Here is a 25302-nt window from a genome sequence, read left to right as displayed (position 1 = left end):
ATTTTGATGGGGATTGCATTGATTGTGTAGATTTCTCTAGGTAGCATTGATATCTTCACAATATTCTTCCAATCCATGAGCATGGAACGTTTTTCCATTTCTTTGTGTCTTCCTCAATTTCTTTCATGAGTATTTTATAGTTTTCTGAGTACAGATCTTTTGCCTCTTTGGTTGGATTTATTCCTAGGTATCTTATGGTTTTGGGTGCAGTTGTAAATGGGATCAACTCCTTAATTTCTCTGTCTTCTGTCTTGTTGTTGATGTACAGGAATGCCACTGATTTCTGTGCATTGATTTTATATCCTGCCACTTTACTGAATTCCTCTATGAGTTCTAGCAGTTTTGGAGTGGAGTCTTTTGGGTTTTCTACATAAAGTATGATATCATCTACAAAGAGTGAGAGTTTGACTATCTCTTTGCCGATTTGGATGCCGTTGATTTCTTTTTGTTGCCTCATTGCTGTGGTTAGGACTTCTAATTCTATGTTGAATAGCAGTGGTGATAGTGGACATCCCTGCCGCATTCCTGACCTTAGGGGGAAGCTCTCCGCTTTTCCCCATTGAGAATGATAATCTCTGTAGGGTTTTCATAGATGGTTTTTATGATATTGAGGTATATACCCTCTATCCCTATACTCTGAAGAGTTTTGATCAAGAAAGGATGCTGTACTTTGTCAAATGTTTTTTCTGCATCTATTGAGAGCATCATATGATTTTTGTTCTTTCTTTTGTTAATATATTGTGTCGTGTTGATTGATTTGAGGATGTTGAACCAACCTTGCAGCCCAGGGATTAATCCCACTTGGTCATGGTGAATAATCCTTGTAATGTACTGTAGGATCCTATTGGCTAGTATTTTGGTGAGAATTTTTGCATCCATGTTCATCAAGGTTATTAGTCTGTAATTCCCCCTTTTGATGGGGTCTTTGGTTTTGGGGTCAAGGTAATGCTGACCTCATAAAATGAGTTTGGAAGTTTTCCTTCCATTTCTATTTTTTTTTTGGAACTGTTTCAGGAGAATAGGTATTAATTCTTCTTTAAATGTTTGGTAGAATTCCCCTGGGAAGCCATCTGGTCCTGGGCTTTTGATTTTTGGGAGATTTTTGATGACTGCTTCAATTTCCTTAGTGGTTATAGGTCTGTCAGGTTTTCTATTTCTTCCTGGTTCAGTTTTGGTAGTTGATACATCTCTAGAAATGCATCCATTTTTCCAGGTTATCTAATGTGCTGGCATAGAGTTGCTCATAATATGTTCTTATAATTGTTTGTATTTCTTTGGTGTTGGTTGTGATCTCTCCTCTTTCATTCATGATTTTGTTGATTTGGGTCATTTCTCTTTTCTTTTTGATAAGTCTGGCCAGGGGTTTATCAATCTTGTTAATTATTTTAAAGAACCAGCTCCTAGTTTCTTTGATCTGTTCCACTGTTCTTTTGGTTTCTATTTCATTGATTTCTGGTCTGATCTTTATTATTTCTCTTCTCCTGCTGGGTTTCGACTTTATTTGCTGTTTTTTCCCTAGCTTCTCTAGGTGTAGGGTTAGCTTGTGTATTTGAGACCTTTCTTGTTTCTTGAGAAAGGCTTGTTTTGCTATATACCTTCCTCTTAGGACTGCCTTTGCTGCATCCCAAAGATTTTGAACAGTTGTGTTTTCATTTTCATTGGTTTCCTTGAATTTTTTAAATCTTCTTTAATTTCCTCGTTGACCCATTCATTCTTTAGTAGGATGCTCTTTAGCCTCCATATATTTGAGGTCTTTCCGGCTTTCCTCTTGTGATTGAGTTGTAGTTTCAAAGCATTGTGGTTTGAAATTATGCAGAGAATTATCCCATTCTTTTGGTACCTTTTGAGACTTGATTTGTGATCTACAATGTGATCTATTCTGGAGAATGTTCCATGGGCACTAGAGAAGAATGTGTATTCTGTTGCTTTGGGATGGAATGTTCTGAATATGTCTGTGAAGTCCATTTGGTCCAGTGTGTCATTGAAAGTTTTTATTTCCTTGTTGATCTTTTGCTTAGATGATCTGTCCATTTCAGTGAGGGGGTTGTTATTGTCCCCCACTATTATTGTATTGCTGTCAATGTGTTTCTTTGCTTTTTTTATTAATTGCCTTATATAATTGGCTGCTCCCATGTTCTCACATTGTCTTTAATTTATTTTGAATTTATTTTGGTGTGTGGTATAAGAAATATGTCCAGTTGCATTCTTTTGTATATCGTTCTACAGTTTTCCCAACACTGTTTGTTCAAGAGACTTTTTCCCCCCATTGGATATTCTTTCCTTCCTTTCCATAGTTTAATTGACCATATAGTTATGGGTTCATTTTTTGGTATTCTATTCTGTTCTGTTAATCTGTGTGTCCATTTTTATGGCGGTACCATACAGTTTTCATCACTAAAGCTATGTAAGATAACTTGAAGTCTGGAATTGTGATGCTTCCGGTGGTTTTCAAGATGGCTTTGGCTATTAGGGGTCTTTTGTGGTTCCATACAAATTTTAGGATTGTTTATTCTAGCTCTGTGAAGAATGCTGGTGATATTTTGATAGGGACTGCACTACATGTGTAGATTGCTTTATTTAGTATAGATATTTTAAAAATATATGTAGTTCTGATCCATGAGTATGAAACGTTTATCCATTTCTTTGTGTCCTCTTCAATTTCTTTCATCAGTGTTGTATAGTTTTCAGAATACAGGTCTTTCACCTCTTCAGTTAGGTATATTCCTAGGTATCTTATTTTTTTGTTGTTGCATTTGGAAATGGGATTGATTCCTTGATTTCACTTTCTGCGGCTTAATTATTGGTATATAGAAATGCAACAGATTTCTCTACATTAATTTTGCATCCTGTGAGTTTGCTTAATTTGTGTATCAGTTCTAGCAATTTTTTGGTGGTGTCTTTCAGGTTTTCTATATAGAGTATCATGTCATCTTTCTATATAGAGTATCATGTCCCAGTTTTATTTCTTCCTTGCCAAACTGGATGACTTTTATTTCTTTTTGTTGTCTGATTACTGAGGCTAAGACTTCCAGTACTATGTTAAATAAGAGTTGTGAGCGTGGACATCCCTGTCTTTTTCCTGACAGTAAAGGAAAATTTCTATTTTTCCCCATTGAGGATAATATTAGTTGTAGGGTTTTCATATATGGACTTTATTGTGTTAAAATGCATTCCCTCTAAACCTACTTCATTGATATTTTTTATCAGGGAAGGATTTGTACTTTGTCAAATGGTTTTTCTGCATTTATTGAGGGGGTCATAAGGTTCTTATATGGTCTTCTATTAATTTGGTGTATCTTGCTGATTGATTTGTAAATATTGAACCACACTTGCAACCCTGGAATAAATCCCACTCGATCCTGGTGAATGATTCTTTTAATGTACTGTTGGATTGAAGTTGCTAGTATTTTATTAATAATTTATTCATCCATGTTCATCATGCTGTTGGACTGTAGTTCTCTTTTTTGTCGAGTCTTTACCTGCTTTCAGTATCAGGGTAATCCTGGCCTTATACAATGAAGTTGGAAGTTTTCCTTCATTTTCTATTTTTCGCAATAGTTTGAGAAGGGTACTCTTCTTTAAATGTTTAGTAGAATTCACTCATGAAGCCATCTGGCCCTGGACTTCTGTGTCTTTGGAGTTTTTTCATTACCTATTCAATTTCTTTGGTGGTTATCAGTCTATTCAAGTTTTTTGTTTTCTTCCTATTTCAGTTATGATAGTTTATATATTCTCAGGAATTTATGCTTTTCCAATTTGTTGGCATGTAGTTTTTCACAATATTCTCTTCTTATTGTTTGTATTTCTGTGGTGTTGGTTGTTATTTTTCCTCTCTCATTTGTGATTGTATTTATTTAGGTCCATTTCTTATTCATTTTCTTAAGTCTAGCTAGAGATTTATCTATTTTATTTATTTTAATCAAAGAGCCATCTCCTAGTTTCATTGATCTCTTTTTTGTTATTATTATGTTCAATTTGCCAACATATAGTACATCATTAGTTTTTGATGTAGTGTTCAATGATTCATTATTTGCATATAACTTCACACATGCTCTCCTTAATACCCATCACCCAGTTACCCCATACCCTGACCTACCTCCCTTCTGTAACCCTCAGTTTGTTTCCCAGAGTTGAGAGTCCCTCATGGTTTGTCTCCCTCTCTGATTTCTTCTCATTCAGTTTTCCCTCCCTTCCACCATGGTCCTCTGCCCTATTCTTTATATTCCACATATGAGCGAAATGATATGATAATTGTCTTTTCTGCTTGACTTATTTCACTTAGCATAATCCCCTCCTGCTCCATCCATGTCGATGCAAATTGTAGATGTTCATCCTTTCTGAGGCCTGAGTAATATTACATTGTATATATGAACCACATCTTCATTATCCATTCATCTGTTGAAGGATGTCTCAGCACCTTCCACAGTTTGACTATTGTGGACATGGCTGCTATGAACATTGGGGTGCATGTGCCCCTTCTTTTCACTACATCTGTATCTTTGGTGTAGATACCTAGTAGTGCAATTGCTGGGTCACAGGGTAGCTCTATTTCTAACATCTTGAGGAATCTCCATACTGTTTTCCAGAGTGCCTGTACCAGCTTGCATTCACACCAACAGTGTAAGAAGGTTCCCCTTTCTCCACATCCTCACCAATATTTGTTGTTTCCTGTCTTGTTATTTTTTGCCATTCTGACTTGTGTAAAGTGGTATCTCATTGTGGTTTTGATTTGAATTTCCCTGATGGCTAGTGATGTTGAACATTTTTTCATGTGTCTGTTAGCCATTAATATGTCTTCTTTTGAGAAGTGTCTGTTCATGTCTTCTGCCCATTTTTTGAATGGATTATTTGTTTTTTGGTTGTTGATTTTGAGAAGTTCTTTATGGATCTTAGATACCAGCCCTTTATCTGTAATGTCATTTGCAAATATCTTCTCCCATTCATGGGTTGCCTCTTAGTTTTGTTCTGTTTCCTTTGCTGTGAAGAAGCTTTTTATCTTCATAAAGTCCCAATAGTCCATTTTTGCATTTGTTTCCCTTGCCTTTAGAGACATGCTTTGAAAGAAGTCGCTGTGACCAATGTCGAAGATATTACTGCCTATGTTCTTCTCTAGAATTTATCTTGATAGATTCCTGTCTGACATTGAGTTCTTTCATCCATTTTGAGTTTATCTTTGTGTATGGTGTGAGAGAATGGTCTTCTACATTTGGCTGTCCAATGAGTTTGGAATTTTTCCTTCCATTTCTATTTTTTGAAACAGCCTCAATATATTAGGTATTATTTCTTCTTTAAATGTTTGGTAGAATTCCCCTGGGAAGCCATCTGGCCCTGGACTCTTATTTTTTGGAAGGTTTTTGATTACTGCTTCAATTTCCTTGCTGGTTATTGGTTTGTTCAGATTTTCTATTTCTTCTTGTTTCAGTATTGGTAGTTTATCAGTTTCCAGGAATGCATCCATTTCTTCCAGATTTCCTAATTTGTTGGCATATAGTTGCTCATATAATGTTCTGAGCACTTTCTGTATTTCTTTGGTGTTGGTCCTGATCTCTCCCATTTCATTCATGATTTTATTAATTTGGTTCCTTTCTCTTTTCTTTTGGATAAGTCTGACCAGAGGTTTATTGATCTTATTAATTCATTCAAAGAACCAGCTTCTAGTTTCATTGATTTGTTCTACTCTTCCTCTAGTTTCAATTTCATTGATTTCTGCTCTAATCTTTATTATTTCTCTTCTCCTGCTTGGTTTAGGCTTTCTTTGCTTTCCTCTCTCCAGGTCCTTTAGGTGTAGGGTTAGCTTGGGCATTTGGGATTTTTCTAATTTTTTGAGAGAGGCTTGGATGGGTATGTACTTCCCTCTAAGGACCACCTTTGCAGTATCCCATAGGTTTTAGACCAATGTGTTTTCATTCTTATTATCTTCAATGAATTGTTAAGTTCTTCTTTAATTTTCTGGTTGACCCAATCATTCTTTAGCAGGATGCTCTTTAACTTTCAAGTGTTTGAGTTCCTTCCAAATTTCTTCTTGTGGTTGAGTTCCATTTTCACAGTATTGTGGTCTGAAAATATGCAGGGGATAACCTCAGTCTTTGGTATCGGTTGAGACCTGATTTGTGGCACAGTATGTGGTCAATTCTGGAGAAAGTTCCATGTGTACATGAGTAGAATCAGTATTCTGTTGTTTTAATATGGAATGTTCTGTATATTCACGAAGCCCATTTGGTCCAATGTGTCATTCAAACTTCTTGTTTCTTTGTTGATCTTCTGCTTAGATGATCTGTTCATTACTGTGAGTGGAATGTTGAAGTTTTCTACTATTGATGTATTATTATCAATATGTTTCTTTATTTCGGTTGTTAGTTGGTTTATCTAGTTGGCTGCTCCCATGTTGGGAGCATAGATATTTACAATTGCTAGATTTTCTTGTTAGATAGACCATTTAAATATGATATAGTGTCTTTCTACATCTCTTATTAGAGTCTTTGGTTTAAAATCCAATTTGTCTGATATGAGGATTGCTACCCCAGCTCTCTCTTGAGGTCCATTAGCATGGTAAATAGTTTTCCATCCCCTCACTTTTAATATTTAAGTGCCTTTAGGTTAAAAATTAGTCTTTTGTAGACAGTATGTGGATGTGTCCTTTTTTAATCCAATCTGAAACCCTGTGTCTTTTCATGAAAACATTCAGCCCATTTACATTCAGAGTAACTATTGAAATATATGAATTTAGTGCCATTGTTATTGTCTGTAAAGTCGCTGTTTCTGTATATTCTCTCTGTTAATTTCTGGTCTATATTACTCTTGGGGTGTCTCTTCACTTACAGAATCCCCCTTAATATTTTTTGCAGGACTGGCTTGGTGGTCACATATTCTTTCAAGTTCTGCTTGTCCTGAAAGCTCTTTATCTCTCCATTAATTCTGAATGACAGCCTTGCTGGATAAAGTATTCTTGGCTACATGTTTTTCTCAATTAGTACCCTGAATATGTCTTGCCAGCCCTTTCTGGCTTGCCAGGTCTCTGTGGCTAGGTCTGATATTATTCTGATGTTCCTCCCTCCATATGTAAGGAATCTCTCCTTAGCTATTCCTAGGATAGATTCTTTGACTGTAAGATTTGCAAGCGTCACTATTATATGGCGGGGTATTGATCTATTTTTATTGATTTTGGGAGGAGACCTCTCTGTCTCTTGGACATGAATACTTGTTCCCTTTCCTAGATTAGGGACATTCTCGGCTATGATTTGCTCAAATATACCTTCTAGTCCTCTCTCTCTTCCACCCCCTGGTAGATCCCAATAATTCTGATATTGGAACTTTTCATAGCATCATTAATCTAAGTCTATTTTAATGGGCTATTACCTGCCTATCTCAGTTTTCCTTAACTTCCTTCCTTTCCACCAGCTTATCTTCTAGATCACTGATTCCCTCTTATGCCTCATTTACCCTGGTGTTAGAGTATCCAGTTTATACTGCATCTCATTCATAGCATTTTTTAAAAGATTTTTTATTTATTTATTTGAGAGAGAGAATGAGATAGAGAGCATGAGAGGGGAGAGGGTCAGTGGAAGAAGCAGACTCCCTGCTGAGCAGGGAGCCCGATGCGGGACTCGATCCTGGGACCCCAGGATCATGACCTGAGCTGAAGGCAGTCGCTTAACCAACTGAGCCACCCAGGCGCCCTCAGTCATAGCATTTTTAAGTTCGGCCTTATTAGCTCTCATCTCTGCCCTTAGACATTCTATATTTTCACTAATGTTTTTTCAAGCCTAGCTATTGACTTTATGATTGCTATCCTGAATTCTCTCTTTCATCTTGCTTATATCCATATCCATTAGTTCTGTGGCAGAGGACATTGTTTAAGGTTCTTTTCTTTGTTGAGAGTTTCTCCTCCTAGTTATTCTGTTGAGGGATGGTTGAGTGAATGAATGGAGTCCAAAATATCAACCACAACCCAAGAAAATGCATGCTAGAAAAAATTCGAAGTGGTTGGAAGCTACCACAGATACACAACAAAGCCAAGATGATCCAAAACAATAAAAAAGGGGGAAGAGATTATAATCTCTCAGGGTGGACAAAGCAGGTTGATCTGCCTTTCGTGATTGGTTTTTCATCTCTGTGTTAGAAGACACTATATCCCAAAATTGCAAAGAAATCAGAACCCTTTATATAGATAGCTAGATGATAGATAGATAGATAGATAGATAGATAGATAGATAGATAGATATGTAGATATATAGATATATAGATATATAGATATACCCCATATGCAGTATGGGGCATAAATATATAAAACATAGATGTAAAAAAAAAAGTTGAAAAGCCACTTAAAATATAAGTTGGGAAAGAAGAATCTATTTGATGTGGGAACAGAGTTAAAAAAAAAAAGAAGAAAAAGAAAAGGAACAAAAAAGAAATGTAAAATTTTAGCCTGAAGTATAAAAGAGTCTTGAGGGAACACCAGGAGCATCCTATATTATTTTCCCCTGGCACTGGAGTTTTACAGTTCTATGGGAAATAAACTTATCATTGACCTGTTCTTCCAGTCTGTCTTCTGGAGGAGGGGTCTGCTGCTTGGCTTCTCAGGCATCTTTGCCTGGGTGGAGTTGCCCCACCCTTTGTCAGGGGGTTGGGCTTAATGTGAGCTTGTCAACAGTGTGGATTTTGTTCCCTGGAGGCTTTCCACTTCTCTTTAGAAGGTCAGAGCAAATATGGCTGAGGTGGTATTTCTGGCCCAAAGCTGCAAGGTCGCAGTCTCCTTTCTTCAATAAACCCTCAAAGTCAAAGTGTCTCCACTTCTGTGTGTACCAAATTCCACAGACTGGTACTATTCATGCCTGCTGCAACTCTCCCTGGGGAGTTCTGGGGACCAGCAAGCCTCTCTGCTTTGTGACTTTGCAATTGCTAAGAGCTCTGGGTTCACACGTGCACCTTCTTCCACAGCTCCCAGGTCACACTGAGTGCCACCCCAGTGTCCTTTCAGGGGTCACACTGCCCTGATAGCTGTTGCGCAGTCATGGGCACAGCCTTTTTGTGCACCAAACTGCCAAATCCTGCAGTTCGCACCTGCTCCACCTCTCCCAAGGGAGTTCCGGGGACCAGCAACCATCTCCATGCTTTGTGACTTTGCAATTGCTACTGGCCGTGGGCTCGCGTGTGTACCCTCTTCCATGGCTCCCTTCTTGGCTGGATGCTGCCCCAGTGTCCTTTCGTGGGCCACACCACCCTGAGAGCTGTTGCCCTGCTGTGGGCACAAGCTGTTTTATATCTCCCCTGGGATGTTAAACAGCCCACACCTTCTAGTCCTTTTAAGGGTGGTCAGGCAGTCTCCCTAGCTCACTGTTTATGATGACCAGAGCTGAGAGTCCCTTCTGGGCTCACTGACCATAACTAGGCTCCCTGCTCCACTGCATGGGCATTCTATTGGTTCAGGCTCCCCTGTTTTTTTTCTGAGTCTGCTGGGGTCCTGAGACCACAGTGATCCACCTAGAATTCTGCCCTATTCATCCCCTGTGCCCTTGTCAGAAAGGGTTGTCTCTCACTGGAGCAGATTTCTAAGGGTCCCAATGTTTTGCTCTGGTGCTATATAACTTTCTGGTGGCCAGCTTATGGAGGATCCCCCCCCCCATTTATCTTCTAATATTTCTCCCAAAGATTCAAGGTTCTACACCTCCTACCTTGCAAAAAGTAGATGTTTTTCTGCTTGTAGAGATCCAGATAAATCTTCTAACATTTCAGGTTGAATTCTTGTGTGTTCAGAATAGTCTGATAGATATCCACCTAAATTCAAGGCTCCAGATGAAAAGAGGTCCCCTAATCTGCCACCATCTTGACCCCTTCCTTTTTTTTAGATCCTTTATTTGTGCTCTAATCTTTCTATTTCCTTTCTCATGCTGGCTTTAGGTTTCATTTTTTGTTCTTTTTCTAGCTCCCCTAGGTTTAAGTTTAGGTTTTTTGAGATTTTTCTAGCTTATTGAGGTAGGCCTGTATTATACACTTCCCTCTTAGGACTGCTTGGGCTGTTTTGAATCATTGTGTTTTTATTTTCATTTCTTTCCATGTAGATTTTAATTTCTTCTTTGATTTCCTTTTAGACCCATTAATGCTTTAGTGGACTGTTGTTTAACCTTCATGTTTGTGGTCTTTCCAATTTTTTTTGTGTGGTTTTTGTCTATTTCCATAGTGTTGTGGTCAGAAAAGATGCATGGTATGATTTCAATCATCTTGTATCTGTTGAGGCCTGATTTGTGACCTAGTATGTGATCTGTTCTGGAGAATGTCCAATTTGCACTTGAAAAGAATGTGTGTTCTGCTTTAGGTTGGAATGTTCTGAATATATCTGTTAAGTCCATCTGGTCCAGTGTGTCATCAAAAGCCATTGTTTCCTTGTTGATTTTCTGCTTAAATGTTCTGTCCATTGATGTAAATAGGGTGTTCAAATCCCCTACTTTTTTGTATTAAATATTTACAATTTTTATAAGTTCTTCTTGGATTGTCCCCTTTATGATGATATAGTGTCCTTCTTTGTCTCTTGTTATAGCCACTCTAAAGTCTAGTTTGTCTTATATAAGATATGCTACTCTGGCTTCCTTTTAACATCCATTTGTGTGATAAATATTCCTCTATCACCTTGCTTTCAATATGCATGTGTCTTAAGTCTAAAATGAGTCTCTTGTAGGCAGTATATAGATGGGTCTTGTTGTTGTGTGCATTCTGACACCCTATGTCTTTTTCATGGAGCGTTTGGTTCATTTTCATTCAGAGTAATTATTGACAGATATGTATTTAGTGCCATTTTATTACTTGTTTTGTCATAGTTTCTGAATATTTTCTCTGATCCTTTCTTATCTTTGTCACTTTTGGTCTCTCCTTTCCACTCATGGAATCATCTTTAATATTTCTTGCAGGGCTGGTTTAGTGGTCACAAACTCCTTTAGTTTTTATTTGTCTTGGAAACTCTTTATCTCTCTTTTCCTTGCTGGATAGAATATTCTTGGCTGCGGATTTTTCCATTCAGTACTGTGAAAATATCATGCTACTCCTTTCTGCTTGCCATGTTTCTGTTGAGAAAGTTGCAGCTCTTCATATGGGTTTTCCTTTGTAAGTTAAGTACTACTTTTGTCTTGCTGCTTTTAAGATTTTTTTCTTTATAAGTATATTTTGCAAATTTAATTACAATATGTCTTGGTGTTAGACTGTTTTTGTTTATTTTGATGGGAGTTCTCTCTGCCTCCTGGATCTGAATGTCTGTTTCCTCCCCCGATTTAGGGAAGTTTTCAGCTATTATTTCCTCAAATAAAAATTTTAACCCTTTTATCCCCCTCTTCTTCTGGGAGTCCTATGAGTGTTATTACATTTGATGGAGTTACTGAGTTCCCTTAATCCATTTTTGTGTTCCATAATTATTCTTTTTCACACTGGTTTAGCTTCATTCTTTTCCACTATTTTGTCTTCTGTGTCACTTAGTCGTTCCTTTGTTTTTTTTTTTCCAGTATTCTCTTTATTGTATCAAACCTGTTTCCAATCTTACTGATTGCATTCTACATCTCCGATGATTGTTTTTTAACCCTCTTATCTCTGTTGTAATGGTCTCACTTATGTCTTCCTTTCTTTTCTCAAGCCCAATGAGTATGTTTATGATTATTGTTTTAAATTCTCCATCAGGCATGTTACTTATATATGTTTCACTTAGATATTGGCTGTGGCCTTATCTTGTTTATTTGTATGGGATAAATTCCTCTGTCTTGGCATTTTGTCTATGTTTCTGTTTTCTTTTTTGTGTTAGAATAGCCAGTTACATTTCCTCCTCCTGAAGGTAATGGCTTTGTAAAGAAGTCATGTAGTGTCCAGGGCCTGGCTCTTCAGTGAATGCCTTTGGTGTGTGTCATGTGTGCTCTGCTGTTCTGTTTTGGTTTCTCTATGCTTTAGGCCAGTCATTTACAGAGACAGTTTTACCTTGTAGTCCTTGGCTTGAATGTGGTGAGTTTTAACTAGGTGTACTCTGGTCTGCCTGTAAAATGAGACCCATTTCCACTTCCAAGAGAACTGAGGCCCTGCAGAACTCTCTGGCCAGGAGATGTAGTGTGGCCAGGGGTTTATTCCAGTCTTCTGGGAGAGTGGCCCATGTGCTGGAACTGAAGCAAGCTTGACTGAGAAGGGCAGTCCCACCAGAGTGCAAGTATATAGGGCTTGGTTTAAGCAAAAATGACAGTCAGTGTTGGTACTGTTCTGCTTCCTGCAGGTGGCTCTGTGTTTGTGCTGAAGGGTGAGGAAAGAAATGGTGCTAGCCAGCTACTTTCTTCCTAGATAGGCATCTCTAGGAATGCTTCCTTTCAGGGAAGTATTCTGAGAAGAACAAATATTCTGAACTGCTGTGTTCCTCAGGCTTTTTCCCGATCTGTTTCCACACTGCCTTCCCCCAGGTTGTTTGCCTGTCTTCTTTCCAGGAGCAAGGTAGTACCCTCAGGGCTCTAACCTAGCCAAGTCTGCTGACCTTTAAGACTCCAGGTTTTCATGCCTCTCTTGTTGCAAGAACTCAGGAAGTTCAGCTCCTCTTGCTTTCCATGTCAATCGCTTTAGGGAAAAGTTCTCCTTGTGCATTCCCCTCTGTGCTATACTTTCTCTTGCCCTTCTTCAAGACTGCAGCTCCATCCCCTCCATAGCACCTGAGATCAGTTTGTCTTCTAAACCATGTATCCATTCTTTCTACCCTCTTTGGTATGACCTCTTCTTTCCCTTTAGTTGTGGAGTTTATGCTGTCAATCTTCAGGTTAATTTCTGGGGTATTAAGCTGATTTGATTGGTATCTACTTGTGTTCAAGGGACTGGATGAGCCTATTATCCTCCTAGCCTGTGGCCATCTTGTGCTCTTCTCTGTAGCAACTTTATTTTTTTCTAGAGATATCTCCTGAGGCAAAGGAAACAAAAGCAAAAATCCACTATTGGAACTTCATCAAAATACAAAATTTTGCACATCAAAAGAAACAATCAACCAAACTGAAAGGCAACCTACCGAATGGGAGAAGATATTTGCAAATGACATATCTGTTAAACGGTTAGTATCCAAAATCTATAAAGAATTTATCAAACTCAACACGACAAAATCAAATAATCCTATTAAAAATGGGCAGGAGATATAAAGAGATATTTCTCCAAGGAAGATATACCGATGGTCAACAGACTCATATAAAGGTGCTCAGCATCACTTAATATCAGGGAAATGCAAATTGAAAGTACAATGAGATACCACCTCACACCGGTCAGAATGGCCAGAGTTAACAACACAAGAAAAAGCAGGTCTTGCGAAGATGTGGAGAAATAGAAACATTTTTGCCCTGTTGGTGAGGATGCAAATAGCTTCAACCACTGTTGAAAGCAGTATGGAGATTTTTCAAAAAGTTAAAAATAGAACTCCCCTGGGGTGTCTGGGTGGCTCAGTCAGTTAAGTGGCTGCCTTAAGCTCAGGTGATGATCCCAAGATTCTAGGATGGAGCCCTGCATCGGGCTCTTTGCTCAGCTGGGAGCCTGCTTGTCTCTTTGCCTGCCACTCCCCCTGTTTGTGTTCTCTCTTTCTCGCTTTCTTTCTGACAAATAAATAAATAAATAAAATCTTAAAAAAAATAGAACTACCCTACAATCCAGCAATCACACTACTGGATATTTACCCAAAGAATACAGAAACACTAATTCAAAGGGATACATGCACCCTTATGTTTATAGCTGCATTATTTACAGTAGCTAAAATGTGGAAGTAGCCCAAGTGTCCATTGATTGGTGACTGGGTGAATGAATAAAGAAGATTTTGTGTGTGTGTGTGTGTGTGTGTGTGTATATATATATATATATATATATATATATATATATATATAATGGAACATTTTTCAGCCTTTGAAAAAGGATGAAACTTTGCCATTAGCAAGGACATGAATGGAGCTAGAGAGTAAAATGATAAGTAAAATAAGTCAGAGAAAGACAAATACCATATGATTTCACTCATATGTTGAATTTAAGAAACAAAACAAACAAGTAAAAGGATAAAAGAGAGAGGGAGAGAAATCTAGGAACAGACTCTTAATTATAAAGATCAAATTGAAGGTTATCAGAAGGGAGTGTGATGGGGTGGTAGGTTACATAGGTTGGGATTAAGGAGCGCACTTGTCATGATAAGCACTGGGTGATGTATGGAATTATTGAATCACTATGTTGCACGCCTGAAATTTATATAACAGTGTATTTTCACTAACTAGAATTAAAATAAAAACTTAAAAAAACAAATATATTCCTGCTGAAATGACCCTTTTGTTGTTATAAAATGTCTTTTACTCCCTGTGGAACAACAATTATGTATATATTGATAAACTTCATGGTGTTCCACACATAGCTGAGGCTTTGTTGATTTATTTTTATTGAAATATAATTGACATGTAATTCTGTGTAAGTTTAAGTTGTATGATGCTTTGATTTAATGCATTTACATATAGTAAGATGTTTATCATTGTAGTGTTAGTTAACACTTCTATCACATCACATAATTATCACTACTTTTTTGTGAGAAAAATTAAGATCTAGTCTTTTAATAACTTTGGGTTTTATCATACAGTATTGTGGACTGTAACCTCTGTGTTGTCCATTTGATCTCTAGGACTTGTATGTTATTTGCAAATTTGCACCCTTAAATGGCATAGCCTTATACCCCCTACACCCATGCCTCTGATAACCATCATTCAACTTTTTGTTTTTATGAGTTTGGATTTTTCAGATTCCACATATAAGTGATTGCATACAATTTTTGTCTTTCTCTGTCTAACTTACTTCACTTAAAGTAATGCCATCAAGTTTCGTCCATGTTGTTGTAAATGGCAGGATTTAATTCTTTCTCATGGCTGAATAATATTCCATTGTACATGTGTGTATGTGTGTATAGAGATATAGATATATAGATATAGATATAAGTAGACATCACATATTTTTTATTCATTCATCTATTGATGGACCCAAATTATTTTTATATTTTGGCTATTGTCAACAGTGTTACACTAAACATGATAGTACAGATAGCTTGTGGATATCTTGTTTTCATTTTTTTAAAGATTTTATTTATTTATTTAATAAATAAAGCGAGAATGGGAGAGAGAGAGAGAGAGAGAGAAAGAGCACATGAGGGGGGGAGGGTCAGAGGGAGAAGCAGACTCCCCGCCGAGCAGGGAGCTTGATGCGGGACTTGATCCCAGAACTCCAGGATCATGACCTCAGCCGAAGGCAGTTGCTCAACCAACTGAGCCACCCAGGCGCCCTCATTTTGTTTTTGATGAATACCTAGAAGTGGGATTGCTGGATCATAATAGTTATATTTTCATTTTTCTAGGACCTTTCATGCTCTTTTCCAAAGCAGTTGGACCAACTTACAATCCCCCTACAATATATGTGTTGCTTTTTAATTCCCCCACATCCTCATCTTCTTTTATTGATGTTAGTCATTCTAACAGGTATGAGGTTATAACTCAATGTGGTTTTGATTTGCATTTTTATGATAATTTGTGATATTGAGCACCTTTTCATGTTCTTGTTGGTCATTTAGATGTATTATTTGGGAAAATGTATATATTTATATATTTTTTGGTTCTCTGCCTATTTTTTCAAGCAGATTGTTTTATCTTATTGAGTTGTATGAGTTCTTTATATATTTTGGATATTAACCCCTTATCCAATATATGGTTCGCAAATATTTTCCATGTTTTTCCACAACCAATTCCATAGATTGTGAGGTTTTGTCAACTTTTATTTACTTTTTTCTTTTTGTTCCACAAACTGGATATTCTCAATTGATCTATATTCAAGTATGGTGATTTTTTTCTACACTAGTTCAAATCTGTTGTTGAAGCTATACAGTGAATTTTTCATTGCAGTTATTATACTTTTACTTATCAAATGCATAATTTTATTTTCATTTTTTTTTAAAAGAAATTGACCTCTTTCTAATCTTTTCTTTTTGGTGTGATTTCATACCTATTATTTCTTTTACTTTAGTAAGCATGGAGTCTCTTTTAGTTATTTGATCATATTATAATAGCAGATTTAAAGTCTTTGTCTAATTGGTAAGGCCAAAATCTAGGTTTCCTAAGGAACAATTTGTAGTATTTTTTTTCCTCTGCATTTGGACCATAATCTCCTGTAAATTCAACTATCTCCTATCTTTTTATTTTAAACTGAGTATTTTAAATATTATAAGGCAATGTAATATGGTAACTATGGAAATTCTAAGTCCCCCAAGATTTCTTATCATTGCTGTTTCTTGTTATTTTTGTTGCTTGTTTGTATAGCAACTTCCTGGAACTCTTCTGTAAAGTCTGTATACTTCTTTGTGTGTGTCCACTGAAGTCTCTGCTTGATTAGCTAAGTGGTCAGATAATAATTAGACAAATACTTCCTTAAATGCCTTGAACCTGTGACCCTTCCACATTTTGTCAAGAGGCTCTGTGTGTTTGGGAGCATGACTTCATCACTCCTATAGTATACAATTCTGCCATAGCTTTCACTTCCTTTTTGTACATTTGCTCAATGTCAGCAAGAAGTGAAATATTGGGGTTCTCTGAAGGCACATAGCCTTGCACATATGTTTGGCTTTCTATTTCCACAGGAACATGTCAGAGTTTGTCAAAGCTCTCTATAGACATCATGTTTCCTAGACTTCCTTCCTAACATTTTGGCCAGGCACTTGTTAACAACTACAGTTATCATAGCCTCACACAGCTGCAATATTAAACACTTGCTACTGACTGCTTTTGACAAACACTTTGGGGATACAACTTTTTTCTGCAGAATTAGCTGAATTAGGTGAAAACAAAAACACCCTGAGAATAGGGGCTTTTAGAAGACAACTCAAATAGTGATAAAACTTTGGGGATGGAGCTTTTTCAGGAACTCCAAACCTGGTCTGCTTTCCACAGTGACTGTAAGACTGATGGTTTTCACAACTACAATAATTGTGAACATCCTGGGTTTTAGTGCTACAGTGAAACTGAGAAGAAAGGGATGAGAGTATGCCAAATTAAACCATCACAAACTCTATTGATCTTACCAAGGTTAAACGTTTTTTTTTAAACAAACACTACCTAGATTTTTGCAAGCCTTTGCTTATTTGCAAGGGTTTTATGAAAGCTTATTTTACAAATTTTGTCAAGGTTTTGGTTAATTTTATGAAGGATTATATTTATAAAGGTCCTCACTTTACCATTCAAGAAGTCCTACTATCTATGTAATTTAATTTTAATACATAAGATTGCTTTTGTCAAAGATAAGTACATAAAATATGTCTATTACTAAATTAAACCTGTATTCCATTATTCATCACAATATATTGGGCATAAAAAATATACACATAATATGTTGAGCCTGGGGGAAAATTTATTCTGAGTCACAGCACTCACAATCACATGGTCCCATAACATTGTATTCTACAGAATCATACTGTGGCATTTTATGGCTAAAATAACTAAAAGACCACAATGAATCTACCTAAGTCTCAATCAATAAGGTGTTTTCCTTATGAAAAGTGAGAACTACATATATTCAAGAGAAAAGAAGATACTCAACCATGGGTTTCTGCATCATATGCTTACATATTGTGTTTTGGTTTAGCCTTATTGGCATTAATGCTGAATGTCATATAGCCGTGGTCCAAAAGATACCTAAAAGCATGCATGTTGTCCTTTAACTATTTTACTCTCTTTTAAAATTTTAGTGGGAAGATCCTTTATGATTCACGTGTTTCTTTTTTTAAAAGATTTTATTTATTTATTTATTTGACAGAGAGAGAGAGAGCCAGAGCAGAAACACAAGCAAGGGGAGTGGGAGAGGGAGAAGCAGGCCTCCCACAGAGCGGGGAGCCCAATGCGGGACTTGATCCCAGGACGCCGGGATCATGACCTGAGACGAAGGCAGACGCTAAACGACTGAGCCACTCAGGCACCCGATTCACGTGTTTCTGACAGAAAAGACTTTCAAGTGCATATTGAACTTTTCAAAAGAAAAAACATGTTGGAAGATAGAGTTATGACATATATGCTGGACTTTTTTTTTTCTTAAGTAAATGATGAGGTCTGTTTAACCACTTGGGGAATTACTCACTAGTGGTTGTGCTGATGTTATACAGCTGTGATGCAAGAAAGAAATTGAAACACCCTTTATGTGCAAAACTCTATGAAAATGTACCATTTCATGAAGTATCAAATGATTATTTTGCAAAGTTCACTGTCATGAAGAAGTGAACCTGCTCTTTTGTTATCAGATACCTCTACACACTTATTAAAAGTATGGCCTTTCTTTGAAAAATTGAGGGATTTATAGGAATCAGATCTGGTAAGATTTACTCATCTAGAGTATACCAGCCACACGATGGGATTCAAAGCTCAAGTTTGTTTATATGCTCAATAATTTACATATACATCTTTAACATTTACCACCATTAGAATTTGTTGCTTACATATCTATATCTATTAATATTCATGAGTCCTTTTAAAAAAAATGAACAAGTAACATATATTTCCTTACCTCCAGTGCATACTAAAATGTCTACTATATATTTTAGTGTAGGCAGTTAAGTTAGGTTCTAATGGATACCTAGAGGCCAGCATAGAGGAAGTCATGGTCAGTTATCTGGAAAATCAGAAGCCTGTCTTGACAGCAATCCACAAGAAGCAGGATCAAATCAGACATGCCCAAGATGGTGGGTGCCATGACAGGAAACTCTTGACCAAATAAGGGGAACAAAAGGAATGAAACATTGCTTCCAAGAAATTCCTGCCCCAAGTAATGAATAATCCACCCCCTAGTTAACAACCGTCAATAAAAACAGAGACCCAACTGCCAGGGTGCACAGTGCTCACTCGTTCTCTCTCTCACACATCTCGGTATTGTACTTTCACTTTAATAAACTTTCCTGCTTGTGTTGTTCTTGTCTGCTGTGTTGTGTCTGTCTTTGAATTCATTCCTGTAATGAGACCAAGAACTTTCAGCAACATCTTTGGGATGGCTGGATTGAGTCTTGATAGTCCAGGTCTCCTCAGTTCACCTTGCAACATATAAGAGGTGCTCAATTAATAGCTCTTAAAAGTAAACAAAAAATTTCATTTATGAATAAAATGTTAAGCCAAGGTTAACCACAAAATACTGAATAAAGGAAGAGAAAGACGTATTGAGTGCTTACAAGTACCAAAGACTCTTGCAGGCATGATAGATGCAGTAATTCATTCAATCATTTTAGAAAAGAAATAATTAAGAGATATTTTGTACTTGAAAACACTGTAGATGGCTTCCCAGGGGAATTCCACCAAATATTTAAAGAAGAATTAATACCTTTCTTCTGAAGCTGTTTCAAAAAAAAATACAGTGATGGAAAGAAAACTTCTAAACTCAATATATGAGGCCAGCATTACCTTGACCCCAAAACCAGACAAAGACCCCACCAGGAAGGAAAATTACAGACCAATATCCCTGGTGAACATGGATGCCAAAATTCTCATGAAGATACTAGCTAACAGGATCCAACAGTACATTAAAAGGATTATTCACCACAACCAAGTGGGATTTATTCCTGGGCTGCAAGGCTGGTTCAACATTTGCAATTTAATCAACAGGATACATCACATTAATAAAAGGACAAGAAACATATGATCCTCTCAATTGATGCAGATAGAGCATTTGACAAAATTCAACATCCTTTCTTGATTAAAACTCTCCACAATGTAGGAATATAGGGAACAGACCTCAATATCATAAAAGCCATATACAAAGGACCACAGCAAACATAATTCTCAATGGGAAAAAAACTGAGAGCTTTTCCCTAAGGTCAAGAACAACATGGATGTCCACACTCAGAACTGTTTTTCCACATAGTATTAGAAGTCCTAGCCTCAGCAATTAGACAACAAAAATAAATAACATTCATTCAAATTGGTGAAGAAGTCAAACTCTCACTCTTTGCAGATGATATGAAACTCTGTGTGGAAACCTAAAAAACTCCACCTCAAAACTGCTAGAACTCATACAGCAATTCAGCAACATGGCAGGATATAAAATCAATGCACAGAAATCAATTGCATTTCTATACATTAAAAATGAAACAGAAGAAAGAGAAATTAAGGAATCTATCTCATTTAAGACTGCACCAAAAAATATAAGATACCTAGGAATAAACCTAACCAAAGAGATAAAGGATCTGTACTCTAAAAACAATAGAACACATATGAAAGAAATTGAGGAAGACACAAAGAAGTGGAAAATACTCCATTCACATGGATTGGAAGAATAAATATTGTTAAAACGTCTATGCTACCCAGAGCAATCTACATATCAAATGTAATCCTTATCAAAATATCATTAACATTCTTCACAGAGCTGGAACAAATAATTCTAAAAATTTGTATGGAACAAGAAAAGACGTTGAATAGTGAGAGGGATGTTGGAAATGAAAACCAAAGCTGGTGGCATCATAATGCTGGACTGGAAGCTCTATTACAAAGCTGTAATCATCAAGACAGTATGGTACTGGCACAAAAACAGACACATAAATCAATGGAACAGAATAGAGAGCCCAGAAATGGACCCTCAACTCTATGGTCAACTAATCTTTGACAAAGAAGGAAAGAATATCCAATGGAAAAAAGACAGTCTTTTCAACAAATGATGCTGGGAAAATTAGACAGCCACATGTAGAAGTATGAAACTGGGCCACTTTCTTACACCATACACAAAGGTTAAGTCAAAATGGGTGAAAGACCTACACGTGAGACAGGAATCTAACAAAATTCTAGAGGAGAACACAGGCAGCAACCTCTTTGCCTTGGCCAAAGCAAATTCTTGCTAGACACATTTCCAAATGCAAGGAAACAAAAGCAAAAATGAACTATTGGGACTTTGTCAAGATAAAAAGTGAACAAAACTAAAAGGCAGCCTATGGAATTGGAGAAAATATTTGCAAATGACATATCAGATAACGGACTAGTACCCAAGATCAGTAAAAATTTATCAAACTAAACTCCACATAAAACAAAAAATCTAGTCAAGAAATGGGCAGAAAAGATGAACAGATATTTTTCCAAAGAAGACATGCAAATGGCCAAGAGAAACATGAAAAAATGCTCCACATTACTTGTCATCAGGGAAATACAAATCAAAACCACAATGAGATACCACCTCACACCAGTCAGAATGGCTAAAATTAACAGGTCAGAAAACAACAAATGTTGGTGAGGATGCAGAGAAAGGAGAAGCCTCTTACACTCTTGGTGGGAACAGGTGTTGATAAGCCACTCTGGAAAACAGTATGGATGTTCCTCAAGAAGTTAAAAATAGAGCTACTCGAAGACCCAGCAATTGCACTACTAGGTATTTACCCCAAAGGTACAAATTTAGTGGTCAGAAGGGGCACCTTCACCCCAGTGCTCATAGCAGCAATGTCCACAAGAGCCAAACTGTGGAAAGAGCCCAGATGTCCATCAACAGATGAATGGATAAAGAAGATGTAGTATATATATACAATGGAATATTACTCAGCCATCAGAAAAGATGAGTACTAACCATTTATATCAACATGGTTGGATCTGGAGGGTATTATGCTGAGCGAAGTAAGTTAATCAGAGAAAGGCAATTAGACAATTATCATATGGTTTCACTCATATGTGTAATATAAGAAACAGCACAGAGGATTATAGGGGAAGGGTAGGAAAACTGAGTGGGAAGTCATCAGAGAGGGAGACAGACCATAGAGATTCTTAACTATAGGAAACAAACTGAGGGTTTGGAGGGGAGGTAGCTAAGTGGATGGGGTAACTGGGTGATGGGCATTAAGGAGGGCATGTGATGTGATGAACACCGGGTGTTAAATGCCACTGATGAATTATTTAACTCTATATCTGAAATTAATGGTGTATTGTACATTGGCTAATTGAAGTAAAATAAAGTAAAATAAAATAAAATAATAAAATAAAATGAAAGCACTGTGACAGCAAAGTTAAATATCTTCCCCCAAATCCCCTCATTAAGTGGTGGATAAAAAAGTAAATCACAAGAAGAGATAACAAGTGAAGCAGTGGTTCATTTACTTAAAAAATAAATTTCTGCAGTAAGATTTTTTCTTTTTTCTTTTCCTTTTTTTGTTTGTTTTTCTGATTGAACCCTAGGCCAATTATTCATCAATAACTCTTTCTGGGGCTTTGGTACCTTTTGAAGTTATGCTAAGGAGGTTGCAGAGGAATATAATCTGATAACTGTTTAGTTCAAGTGATGCTATCTTAAAAAATAATTAATACTCAAGTTAAATCATTTGACTCTGAAAAAAAAATCAACTAGCTTCACTATGCATTTGAATAAAATCATCTCCATATGGGAAAAGGTTCATAAAACAAAATTATTAGTTTTACTGGATAGTTGGGTAACCATCAATTCTTTCGGATTAGTCATAGAGAAATTTTAGATGGAATCAAAACCGTATAGCCACTGCCACATAAGGAAAAGAAAAGAGAAGTAATTACTGCAATAGATGCCTAACTAATCTGCCTGTTACCATCCTGTTACCCTATAATCCAGTCTCACTTTGCCCCCTTTCACTTCCTCCCTTGCTCACTGCGCTCCATCCATGCTGGCCTCCTTGCTGTTACTTCAACAAGCTAGGTTTCTTCACCATCCTTTCATAAATGAATAACATTTTGTTGCTGCAGATAACAGGAGTATTTGCACAGAGGCCAGTAAGGCCATATTTACTGGTATGTTTTGTCCCATCATTGGGTAGGAGTGGGTGCCACAAAGTAAAAAAAGAAAGAAAAGGCCTGATCTGTATTAACAAATGCAACAGACTGCCGAGGTTTCTACTCTGGCTCTGCAAAGTACTAGCTATGTGTTGTTCAGAATTTTATTTAATTTCATTCTGACTCAGTGACCTCATCAGTATAATGGAAACAATGATAGTGTTTACCTTATCATATTTTTGTGAGGATTATAAGACACAATCAATGAAAAGTACTTAATTCAATGCCTGGCTCATCGTAATCCATCAGTAAATGCCAAGTACTATTATAATTATCTATATCTCTATCTCTTAAAAAGATTAAATGCAATAACAAATTTTGTCTGGCACACATCTTATTATCTGGTACATACCATATTACTTGACACAAATCACAGTATTTTATTTAATCATTAAAACAACCCTATGAGGTAGTTATTCATTTCTGCAGTTTTAAATGAGTAAACTGAGGTACATAAGTGTTAATTAGTCTAGAAATTTAGAGCTGAATGCATGGATGTGGAAAACCCATGTTAAAGCCACATCTATAATAGAAATTTGTAGATTCCTAGGTATATTACACTAGAAATATCCTCACTGGTCTGGCATAATAGTTAAACACCTGAGTTCTAAAGTTAGATTATTTGATTCAAATCATAGCTTCAGCACTTCTAAAGGCAAGAATCTTTGACAAATTACTTAATCTCTCAAAGCTTCATTCTCCTCATCTACAAAATGGGGACATACAAATATAAGCTTTTGGGATGGAATTTATTTGGGGTTTATTAAGATTGTTATTATATATGCAAATTGCCTAGTATAGGACCAGGCACATTGAAAATGCCCTGAAAAGTTTAACTATTACAGACTGTAAATGAGAAATACACACATCCCATGTACCATGATTTTCATAAGCAATTATGTTTCCAGATATATTTTATAGCTTTGGATCATGACATGCTAACATTGCATAACAGAGCTTACACACTAGGCCCACCTAAAATAAAGCATATGTTTTTAATTTAAATTTTATTTTATTATGTTATGTTAGTCATCATACATTACATCATTAGTTTTTGAGGTAGTGTTCCATGATTCATTGTTTGTATATAAACCAAGTGCTTCATGTAATACGTGCCCTCCTTAATAACCATCACCAGGCTAACACATCCCCCCACTCCCTTCCCCTCTAATACCCTCAGGTTGTTTCTCAGAGTCCATAGTCTTTCATGGTTCATCTCCCCCCTCTGATTCCCCCCCTTCATTTTCCTCTCCTATTATCTTCTTTTTTTTTTAACATATAATGTATTATTTGTTTCAGAGGTACAGGTCTGTGATTCATCAGTATTACACAATTCACAGCACTCAACATAACACATACCCTCCGCAATGTCCATCATCAGCCACCCCAAACCTCCCACACCCCACAACTACAGCAACCCTGTTTGTTTCCTGAGATTAAGAATTACTCATATCAGTGAGATCATATGATACTTGTCTTTCTCTGATTGACTTATTTTGCTTAGCATAATACCCTGTAGTTCCATCTATGTTGTTCCAAATGGCAAGATTTCGGTTTTTTTGATAGCTGCATAATATTCCATTGTGTGTGTGTGTGTGTGTGTGTGTGTGTGTGTCACATCTTCTTTATCCATTCATCTGTTGATGGACATCGTGGCTCTTTCCATAGTTTGGCTATTTTGGACATTGCTGCTATGAACACTGGGGTGCACATACCCCTTCGGGTCACTGCATTTGTATCTTTGGGGTAAACACCCAGTAGTGCAATTTCTGGGTCATAAGACAGCTCTATTTTCAACTTTTTGAGGAACCTCCATACTGTTTCCCAGAGTGGCTGCCCCAGGTTGCATTCCCACCAACACTGTAGGAGGGTTCCCCTTTTTAAGCATCCTCACCAACATCTGTCATTTCCTGACTTGTTAAGTTTAGCCATTCTGACTGGTGTGAGGTGGTATTTCTCTGAGGTTTTGATTTGGATTTCCCTGATGCTGAGTGATGTAGAGCACTTTTTCATGTGTCTGTTGGCCATTTGGATGTCTTCTTTTGAGAAATGTCTTTTCATGTCTTCTGCCCGATTCTTGATTGGATTCTTTGTTCTTTGGGTGTTGAGTTTGATAAGTTCTTTATAGATTTTGTATACTGGCCCTTTATCTGATATGTCATTTGCAAATATCTTCTCCCATTCTGTCAGTTGTATTTTGGTTTTGTTGACTATTTCCTTTGCTGTGCAAAAGCTTTTTATCTTGATGAAATCCCAATAGTTCATTTTTGCTCTTGCTTCCATTGCCTTTGGCGATGTTTCTAGGAAGAAGATGCTGTGGCTGAGGTCGAAGAGGTTGCTGCCTGTGTTCTCCTCTAGGGTTTTGATGGATTCCTGCCCCACATTTAGGTCTTTCATCTATTTGGAGTCTATTTTTGTGTGTAGGGTAAGGAAATTGTCCAGTTTCATTCTTCTGCATGTGGCTGTCCAATTTTCTCAACACCATTTGTTGAGGAGACTTTTTTTC

The sequence above is a fragment of the Zalophus californianus genome, chromosome X, assembly GCF_009762305.2.
Source record: "Zalophus californianus isolate mZalCal1 chromosome X, mZalCal1.pri.v2, whole genome shotgun sequence".
NCBI lineage: Eukaryota > Metazoa > Chordata > Mammalia > Carnivora > Otariidae > Zalophus > Zalophus californianus.
The sequence above is the reverse complement of the archived record's forward strand: the minus strand, read 5'-3'. Positions refer to the sequence as shown.